This window comes from Rhinoderma darwinii, chromosome 11 (assembly GCF_050947455.1).
Source record: "Rhinoderma darwinii isolate aRhiDar2 chromosome 11, aRhiDar2.hap1, whole genome shotgun sequence".
Lineage (NCBI taxonomy): Eukaryota > Metazoa > Chordata > Amphibia > Anura > Rhinodermatidae > Rhinoderma > Rhinoderma darwinii.
The window spans coordinates 361,931-372,281 of NC_134697.1; positions in this window are offsets into that span (position 1 = coordinate 361,931).

The window sequence follows — 10,351 nt, forward strand, 5'->3', positions numbered from 1 at the left end:
AGGGTGTTATGCCATGCTCCTGGGAGGGGCATCTCTGATCACAGGGTGTTATGCCATGCTCCTGGGAGGGGCATCTCTGATCACAGGGTGTTATGCCATGCTCCAGGGAGGGGCAGCTCTGATCACAGGGTGTTATGCCATGCTCCAGGGAGGGGCAGCTCTGATCACAGGTCGTGTTATGCCATACTCCAGGCAGGGGCAGCTCTGATCACAGGGTGTTAAGACATGCTCCAGGGGTTGGGCAGCTCTGATTACAGGGTGTGTTATGCCATGCTCCAGGGAGGAGCAGCTGATCACAGGGCGTGTTATGCCATGCTCCAGGGAGGGGCAGCTCTGATCACAGGGTGTTATGCCATGCTCCAGGGAGGGGCAGCTCTGATCACAGTGTGTTATGCCATGCTCCAGGGAGGGGCAGCTCTGATCACAGGGTGTTATGCCATGCTCCTTGGAGGGGCAGCTCCGATCACAGGTTGTGTTATGCCATGCTCCAGGGAGGGGCAGCTCTGATCACAGGGTGTTATGCCATGCTCCAGGGAGGGGCAGCTCTGATCACAGGGCGTGTTATGCCATGCTCCAGGGAGGGGCAGCTCCGATCACAGGGTGTTATGACATGCTCCAGGGAGGGGCAGCTCTGATCACAGGGCGTGTTATGCCATGCTCCAGGGAGGGGCAGATCCGATCACAGGGTGTTATGCCATGCTCCTGGGAGGGGCAGCTCCGATCACAGAGTGTTATGCCATGCTCCTGGGAGGGGCATCTCTGATCACAGGGTGTTATGCCATGCTCCAGGGAGGGGCAGCTCTGATCACAGGTTGTGTTATGCCATGCTCCTGGGAGGGGCAGCTCCGATCACAGGGTGTAATGCCATGTTCCTGGGAGGGGCAGCTCTGATCACAGGGTGTTATGCCATGCTCCAGGGAGGGGCAGCTCCGATCACAGGGTGTTATGCCATGCTCCTGGGAGGGGCATCTCTGATCACAGGGTGTTATGCCATGCTCCAGGGAGGGGCAGCTCTGATCACAGGGTGTTATGCCATGCTGCAGGGAGGGGCAGCTCCGATCACAGGGTGTAATGCCATGTTCCTGGGAGGGGCAGCTCTGATCACAGGGTGTTATGCCATGCTCCAGGGAGGGGCAGCTCCGATCACAGGGTGTTATGCCATGCTCCTGGGAGGGGCATCTCTGATCACAGGGTGTTATGCCATGCTCCAGGGAGGGGCAGCTCTGATCACAGGGTGTTATGCCATGCTCCAGGGAGGGGCAGCTCTGATCACAGGTCGTGTTATGCCATACTCCAGGCAGGGGCAGCTCTGATCACAGGGTGTTAAGACATGCTCCAGGGGTTGGGCAGCTCTGATTACAGGGTGTGTTATGCCATGCTCCAGGGAGGAGCAGCTGATCACAGGGCGTGTTATGCCATGCTCCAGGGAGGGGCAGCTCTGATCACAGGGTGTTATGCCATGCTCCAGGGAGGGGCAGCTCTGATCACAGTGTGTTATGCCATGCTCCAGGGAGGGGCAGCTCTGATCACAGGGTGTTATGCCATGCTCCAGGGAGGGGCATCTCTGATCACAGGTCGTGTTATGCCATGCTCCAGGGAGGGGCAGCTCTGATCACAGGGTGTTATGCCATGCTCCTGGGAGGGGCAGCTCCGATCACAGGTTGTGTTATGCCATGCTCCAGGGAGGGGCAGCTCTGATCACAGGGTGTTATGCCATGCTCCAGGGAGGGGCAGCTCTGATCACAGGGCTTGTTATGCCATGCTCCAGGGAGGGGCAGCTCCGATCACAGGGTGTTATGACATGCTCCAGGGAGGGGCAGCTCTGATCACAGGGCGTGTTATGCCATGCTCCAGGGAGGGGCAGATCCGATCACAGGGTGTTATGCCATGCTCCTGGGAGGGGCATCTCTGATCACAGGGTGTTATGCCATGCTCCAGGGAGGGGCAGCTCTGATCACAGGTTGTGTTATGCCATGCTCCTGGGAGGGGCAGCTCCGATCACAGGGTGTTATGCCATGCTCCTGGGAGGGGCATCTCTGATCACAGGGTGTTATGCCATGCTCCTGTGAGGGGCAGCTCTGATCACAGGGTGTTATGACATGCTCCAGGGAGGTGCAGCTCTGATCACAGGTTGTGTTATGCCATGCTCCTGGGAGGGGCAGCTCTGATCACAGGGTGTTATGCCATGCTCCTGGGAGGGGCAGCTGATCACAGGGTGTTATGCCATGCTCCTGGGAGGGGCAGCTCTGATCACAGGGTGTTATGACATGCTCCAGGGAGGGGCAGCTCTGATCACAGGTTGTGTTATGCCATGCTCCTAGGATGGGCAGCTCTGATCACAGGGTGTTATGCCATGCTCCAAGGAGGGGCAGCTCTGATCACAGTGTGTTATGCCATGCTCCAGGGAGGGGCATCTCTGATCACAGGGTGTTATGCCATGCTCCAGGGAGGGGCAGCTCTGATCACAGGTTGTTATGCCATGCTCCAGCGAGGGGCAGCTCTGATCACAGGGTGTGTTATGCCATGCTCCAGGGAGGGGCAGCTCTGATCACAGGGCGTGTTATGCCATGCTCCTGGGTGGGGCAGCTCTGATTACAGGTAATGTTATGCCATGCTCCAGGGGTTGGGCAGATCTGATCACAGGGTGTTATGCCATGCTCCAGGGGTTGGGCAGATCTGATCACAGTGTGTTATGCCATGCTCCAGGGAGGGGCAGCTCTGATCACAGGGCGTGTTATGCCATGCTCCTGGGTTGGGCAGCTCTGATTACAGGTAATGTTATGCCATGCTCCAGGGGTTGGGCAGATCTGATCACAGGGTGTTATGCCATGCTCCAGGGTTGGACAGCTCTGATCACAGAGTGTTATGCCATGCTCCTGGGTGGGGCAGCTCTGATTACAGGTAATGTTATGCCATGCTCCAGGGGTTGAGCAGATCTGATCACAGTGTGTTATGCCATGCTCCAGGGAGGGGCAGCTCTGATCACAGGGCGTGTTATGCCATGCTCCTGGGTGGGGCAGCTCTGATTACAGGTAATGTTATGCCATGCTCCAGGGGTTGGGCAGATCTGATCACAGTGTGTTATGCCATGCTCCAGGGTTGGACAGCTCTGATCACAGGGTGTTATGCCATGCTCCTGGGTGGGGCAGCTCTGATTACAGGTAATGTTATGCCATGCTCCAGGGGTTGGGCAGATCTGATCACAGGGTGTGTTATGCCATGCTCCAGGGAGGGGCAGCTCTGATCACAGGGTGTGTTATGCCATGCTCCTGGGACGGAAAACTCTGATCAATTTGTGTTATGCCATGCTCCTAGGAGGGGCAGCTCTGATCACAGTGTGTTATGCCATGCTCCAGGGAGGGGCAGCTCTGATCACAGGGTGTTATGCCATGCTCCAGGGAGGGGCAGCTCTGATCACAGGTTGTGTTATGCCATGCTCCAGGGAGGGGCAGCTCTGATCACAGGGTGTTATGCCATGCTCCTGGGAGGGGCAGCTCTGATCACAGGGCGTGTTATGCCATGCTCCAAGGAGGGGCAGCTCTGATCACAGTGTGTTATGCCATGCTCCAGGGAGGGGCAGCTCTGATCACAGGGTGTTATGCCATGCTCCTGGGAGGGGCAGCTCTGCTCACAGGGCGTGTTATGCCATGCTCCAGGGAGGGGCAGCTCTGATCACAGGTTGTTATGCCATGCTCCAGCGAGGGGCAGCTCTGATCACAGGGTGTGTTATGCCATGCTCCAGGGAGGGGCAGCTCTGATCACAGGGCGTGTTATGCCATGCTCCTGGGTGGGGCAGCTCTGATTACAGGTAATGTTATGCCATGCTCCAGGGGTTGGGCAGATCTGATCACAGTGTGTTATGCCATGCTCCAGGGAGGGGCAGCTCTGATCACAGGGCGTGTTATGCCATGCTCCTGGGTGGGGCAGCTCTGATTACAGGTAATGTTATGCCATGCTCCAGGGGTTGGGCAGATTGATCACAGTGTGTTATGCCATGCTCCAGGGTTGGACAGCTCTGATCACAGGGTGTTATGCCATGCTCCTGGGTGGGGCAGCTCTGATTACAGGTAATGTTATGCCATGCTCCAGGGGTTGGGCAGATCTGATCACAGGGTGTGTTATGCCATGCTCCAGGGAGGGGCAGCTCTGATCACAGGGTGTGTTATGCCATGCTCCAGGGAGGGGCAGCTCTGATCACAGGGTGTGTTATGCCATGCTCCTGGGACGGAAAACTCTGATCAATTTGTGTTATGCCATGCTCCTAGGAGGGGCAGCTCTGATCACAGTGTGTTATGCCATGCTCCAGGGAGGGGCAGCTCTGATCACAGGGTGTTATGCCATGCTCCAGGGAGGGGCAGCTCTGATCACAGGTTGTGTTATGCCATGCTCCAGGGAGGGGCAGCTCTGATCACAGGGTGTTATGCCATGCTCCAGGGAGGGGCAGCTCTGATCACAGGTTGTGTTATGCCATGCTCCAGGGAGGGGCAGCTCTGATCACAGGTTGTGTTATGCAATGCTCCTGGGAGGGGCAGCTCTGATCACAGTGTGTTATGACATGCTCCAGGGAGGGGCAGCTCTGATCACAGGGTGTTATGCCATGCTCCTGGGAGGGGCAGCTCTGATCACAGGTTGTGTTATGCCATGCTCCAGGGAGGGGCAGCTCTGATCACAGGGTGTTATGCCATGCTCCTGGGAGGGGCAGCTCTGATCACAGGTTGTGTTATGCCATGCTCCAGGGAGGGGCAGCTCTGATCACAGGGTGTTATGCCATGCTCCAGGGAGGGGCAGCTCTGATCACAGGGCGTGTTATGCCATGCTCCAAGGAGGGGCAGCTCTGATCACAGGGTGTTATGCCATGCTCCAGGGAGGGGCAGTTCTGATCACACTTTGTGTTATGCCATGCTCCAGGGAGGGGCAGCTCTGATCACAGGGTGTTATGCCATGCTCCAGGGAGGGGCAGCTCTGATCACAGGTTGTGTTATGCCATGCTCCAGGGAGGGGCAGCTCTGATCACAGGTTGTGTTATGCCATGCTCCAGGGAGGGGCAGCTCTGATCACAGGGCGTGTTATGCCATGCTCCAGGGAGGGGCAGCTCCGATCACAGGGTGTTATGACATGCTCCAGGGAGGGGCAGCTCTGATCACAGGGCGTGTTATGCCATGCTCCAGGGAGGGGCAGCTCCGATCACAGGGTGTTATGCCATGCTCCAGGGAGGGGCAGCTCTGATCACAGGGTGTTATGCCATGTTCCTGGGAGGGGCAGCTCTGATCACAGGGCGTGTTATGACATGCTCCAGGGAGGGGCAGCTCCGATCACAGGGTGTTATGCCATGTTCCTGGGAGGGGCAGCTCTGATCACAGGGTTTTAAGCCATGCTCCAGGGAGGGGCAGCTCCGATCACAGGGTGTTATGACATGCTCCTGGGAGGGGCATCTCTGATCACAGGGTGTTATGCCATGCTCCAGGAAGGGGCAGCTCTGATCACAGGGTGTTATGCCATGCTCCAGGGAGGGGCAGCTCTGATCACAGGGTGTTATGACATGCTCCAGGGAGGGGCAGCTCTGATCACAGGGTGTTATGACATGCTCCAGGGAGGGGCAGCTCTGATCACAGGGTGTTATGCCATGCTCCAGGGAGGGGCAGCTCTGATCACAGGGTGTTATGCCATGCTCCAGGGAGGGGCAGCTCTGATCACAGTGTGTTATGCCATGCTCCAGGGTTGGACAGCTCTGATCACAGGGTGTTATGCCATGCTCCTGGGTGGGGCAGCTCTGATTACAGGTAATGTTATGCCATGCTCCAGGGGTTGGGCAGATCTGATCACAGGGTGTGTTATGCCATGCTCCAGGGAGGGGCAGCTCTGATCACAGGGTGTGTTATGCCATGCTCCTGGGACGGAAAACTCTGATCAGTTTGTGTTATGCCATGCTCCTAGGAGGGGCAGCTCTGATCACAGTGTGTTATGCCATGCTCCAGGGAGGGGCAGCTCCGATCACAGGGTGTTATGCCATGCTGCAGGGAGGGGCAGCTCCGATCACAGGGTGTTATGCCATGTTCCTGGGAGGGGCAGCTCTGATCACAGGGTGTTATGCCATGCTCCAGGGAGGGGCAGCTCCGATCACAGGGTGTTATGCCATGCTCCTGGGAGGGGCATCTCTGATCACAGGGTGTTATGCCATGCTCCAGGGAGGGGCAGCTCTGATCACAGGGTGTTATGCCATGCTCCTGGGAGGGGCAGCTCTGATCACAGGTTGTTATGCCATGCTCCTGGGAGGGGCAGCTCTGATCACAGGGTGTTATGCCATACTCCTAGGAGGGGCAGCTCTGATCACAGGGTGTTATGCCATGCTCCTGGGAGGGGCAGCTCTGATCACAGGTTGTGTTATGCCATGCTCCAGGGAGGGGCAGCTCTGATCACAGGGTGTTATGCCATGCTCCAGGGAGGGGCAGCTCTGATCACAGAGCGTGTTATGCCATGCTCCAGGGAGGGGCAGCTCCGATCACAGGGTGTTATGACATGCTCCAGGGAGGGGCAGCTCCGATCACAGGGTGTTATGCCATGCTCCTGGGAGGGGCAGCTCTGATCACAGGGTGTTATGCCATGCTCCAGGGAGGGGCAGCTCTGATCACAGGGTGTTATGCCATGCTCCAGGGAGGGGCAGCTCTGATTACAGGTTGTGTTATGCCATGCTCCTGGGAGGGGCAGCTCCGATCACAGGGTGTTATGCCATGCTCCTGGGAGGGGCAGCTCTGATCACAGGGTGTTATGCCATGCTCCAGGGAGGGGCAGCTCTGATCACAGGGTGTTATGCCATGCTCCAGGGAGGGGCAGCTCTGATCACAGGTTGTGTTATGCCATGCTCCTGGGAGGGGCAGCTCTGATCACAGGGTGTTATGCCATGCTCCTGGGAGGGGCAGCTGATCACCGGGTGTTATGTCATGCTCCTGGGAGGGGCAGCTCTGATCACAGGGTGTTATGACATGCTCCAGGGAGGGGCAACTCTGATCACAGGTCGTGTTATGCCATGCTCCAGGGAGGGGCAGCTCTGATCACAGGGTGTTATGACATGCTCCAGGGAGGAGCAGCTGATCACAGGGCGTGTTATGCCATGCTCCAGGGAGGGGCAGCTCTGATCACAGGGTGTTATGCCATGCTCCAGGGAGGGGCAGCTCTGATCACAGGGCGTGTTATGCCATGCTCCAGGGAGGGGCAGCTCTGATCACAGTGTGTTATGCCATGCTCCAGGGAGGGGCAGCTCTAATCACAGGGTGTTATGCCATGCTCCAGGGAGGGGCAGCTCTGATCACAGGTCGTGTTATGCCATGCTCCAGGGAGGGGCAGCTCTGATCACAGGGTGTTATGCCATGCTCCTGGGAGGGGCAGCTCCGATCACAGGTTGTGTTATGCCATGCTCCTGGGAGGGGCAGCTCTGATCACAGGGTGTTATGCCATGCTCCAGGGAGGGGCAGCTCTGATCACAGGGTGTTATGCCATGCTCCAGGGAGGGGCAGCTCTGATCACAGGGTGTTATGCCATGCTCCTGGGAGGGGCAGCTCTGATCACAGTGTGTTATGCCATGCTCCAGGGAGGGGCAGCTCTGATCACAGGTCGTGTTATGCCATGCTCCTGGGAGGGGCAGCTCTGATCACAGGGTGTTATGCCATGCTCCTGGGAGGGGCAGCTCTGATCACAGGTTGTGTTATGCCATGCTCCAGGGAGGGGCAGCTCTGATCACAGGGTGTTATGCCATGCTCCAGGGAGGGGCAGCTCTGATCACAGGGCGTGTTATGCCATGCTCCAGGGAGGGGCAGCTCCGATCACAGGGTGTTATGACATGCTCCAGGGAGGGGCAGCTCTGATCACAGGGCGTGTTATGCCATGCTCCAGGGAGGGGCAGCTCCGATCACAGAGTGTTATGCCATGCTCCTAGGAGGGGCAGCTCTGATCACAGGGCGTGTTATGCCATGCTCCAGGGGTTGGGCAGATCTGATCACAGTGTGTTATGCCATGCTCCAGGGAGGGGCAGCTCTGATCACAGGGCGTGTTATGCCATGCTCCTGGGTGGGGTAGCTCTGATTACAGGTAATGTTATGCCATGCTCCAGGGGTTGGGCAGATCTGATCACAGTGTGTTATGCCATGCTCCAGGGTTGGACAGCTCTGATCACAGGGTGTTATGCCATGCTCCTGGGACGGAAAACTCTGATCAGTTTGTGTTATGCCATGCTCCTAGGAGGGGCAGCTCTGATCACAGTGTGTTATGCCATGCTCCAGGGAGGGGCACCTCCGATCACAGGGTGTTATGCCATGCTGCAGGGAGGGGCAGCTTCGATCACAGGGTGTAATGCCATGTTCCTGGGAGGGGCAGCTCTGATCACAGGGTGTTATGCCATGCTCCAGGGGGGGGCAGCTCCGATCACAGGGTGTTATGCCTTGCTCCTGGGAGGGGCATCTCTGATCACAGGGTGTTATGCCATGCTCCAGGGAGGGGCAGCTCTGATCACAGGGTGTTATGCCATGCTCCAGGGAGGGGCAGCTCTGATCACAGGTCGTGTTATGCCATACTCCAGGCAGGGGCAGCTCTGATTACAGGGTGTTAAGACATGCTCCAGGGGTTGGGCAGCTCTGATTACAGGGTGTGTTATGCCATGCTCCAGGGAGGGGCAGCTCTGATCACAGGGTGTTATGCCATGCTCCAGGGAGGGGCAGCTCTGATCACAGTGTGTTATGCCATGCTCCAGGGAGGGGCAGCTCTGATCACAGGGTGTTATACCATGCTCCAGGGAGGGGCAGCTCTGATCACAGGTCGTGTTATGCCATGCTCCTGGGAGGGGCAGCTCTGATCACAGGTCGTGTTATGCCATGCTCCAGGGAGGGGCAGCTCTGATCACAGGGTGTTATGCCATGCTCCTGGGAGGGGCAGCTCCGATCACAGGTTGTGTTATGCCATGCTCCAGGGAGGGGCAGCTCTGATCACAGGGTGTTATGCCATGCTCATGGGAGGGGCAGCTCTGATCACAGGGCGTGTTATGCCATGCTCCAGGGAGGGGCAGCTCCGATCACAGGGTGTTATGACATGCTCCAGGGAGGGGCAGCTCTGATCACAGGGCGTGTTATGCCATGCTCCAGGGAGGGGCAGATCCGATCACAGGGTGTTATGCCATGCTCCTGGGAGGGGCAGCTCCGATCACAGGGTGTTATGCCATGCTCCTGGGAGGGGCATCTCTGATCACAGGGTGTTATGCCATGCTCCAGGGAGGGGCAGCTCTGATCACAGGTTGTGTTATGCCATGCTCCTGGGAGGGGCAGCTCCGATCACAGGGTGTTATGCCATGCTCCTGGGAGGGGCATCTCTGATCACAGGGTGTTATGCCATGCTCCTGTGAGGGGCAGCTCTGATCACAGGGTGTTATGACATGCTCCAGGGAGGGGCAGCTCTGATCACAGGTTGTGTTATGCCATGCTCCAGGGAGGGGCAGCTCTGATCACAGGTCATGTTATGCCATGCTCCTGGGAGGGGCAGCTCTGATCACAGGGTGTTATGCCATGCTCCTGGGAGGGGCAGCTGATCACAGGGTGTTATGCCATGCTCCTGGGAGGGGCAGCTCTGATCACAGGGTGTTATGACATGCTCCAGGGAGGGGCAGCTCTGATCACAGGTTGTGTTATGCCATGCTCCTAGGAGGGGCAGCTCTGATCACAGGGTGTTATGCCATGCTCCAAGGAGGGGCAGCTCTGATCACAGTGTGTTATGCCATGCTCCAGGGAGGGGCAGCTCTGATCACAGGGTGTTATGCCATGCTCCAGGGAGGGGCAGCTCTGATCACAGGTTGTTATGCCATGCTCCAGCGAGGGGCAGCTCTGATCACAGGGTGTGTTATGCCATGCTCCAGGGAGGGGCAGCTCTGATCACAGGGCGTGTTATGCCATGCTCCTGGGTGGGGCAGCTCTGATTACAGGTAATGTTATGCCATGCTCCAGGGGTTGGGCAGATCTGATCACAGTGTGTTATGCCATGCTCCAGGGAGGGGCAGCTCTGATCACAGGGCGTGTTATGCCATGCTCCTGGGTTGGGCAGCTCTGATTACAGGTAATGTTATGCCATGCTCCAGGGGTTGGGCAGATCTGATCACAGTGTGTTATGCCATGCTCCAGGGAGGGGCAGCTCTGATCACAGGGCGTGTTATGCCATGTTCCTGGGTGGGGCAGCTCTGATTACAGGTAATGTTATGCCATGCTCCAGGGGTTGGGCAGATCTGATCACAGTGTGTTATGCCATGCTCCAGGGTTGGACAGCTCTGATCACAGGGTGTTATGCCATGCTCCTGGGTGGGGCAGCTCTGATTACAGGT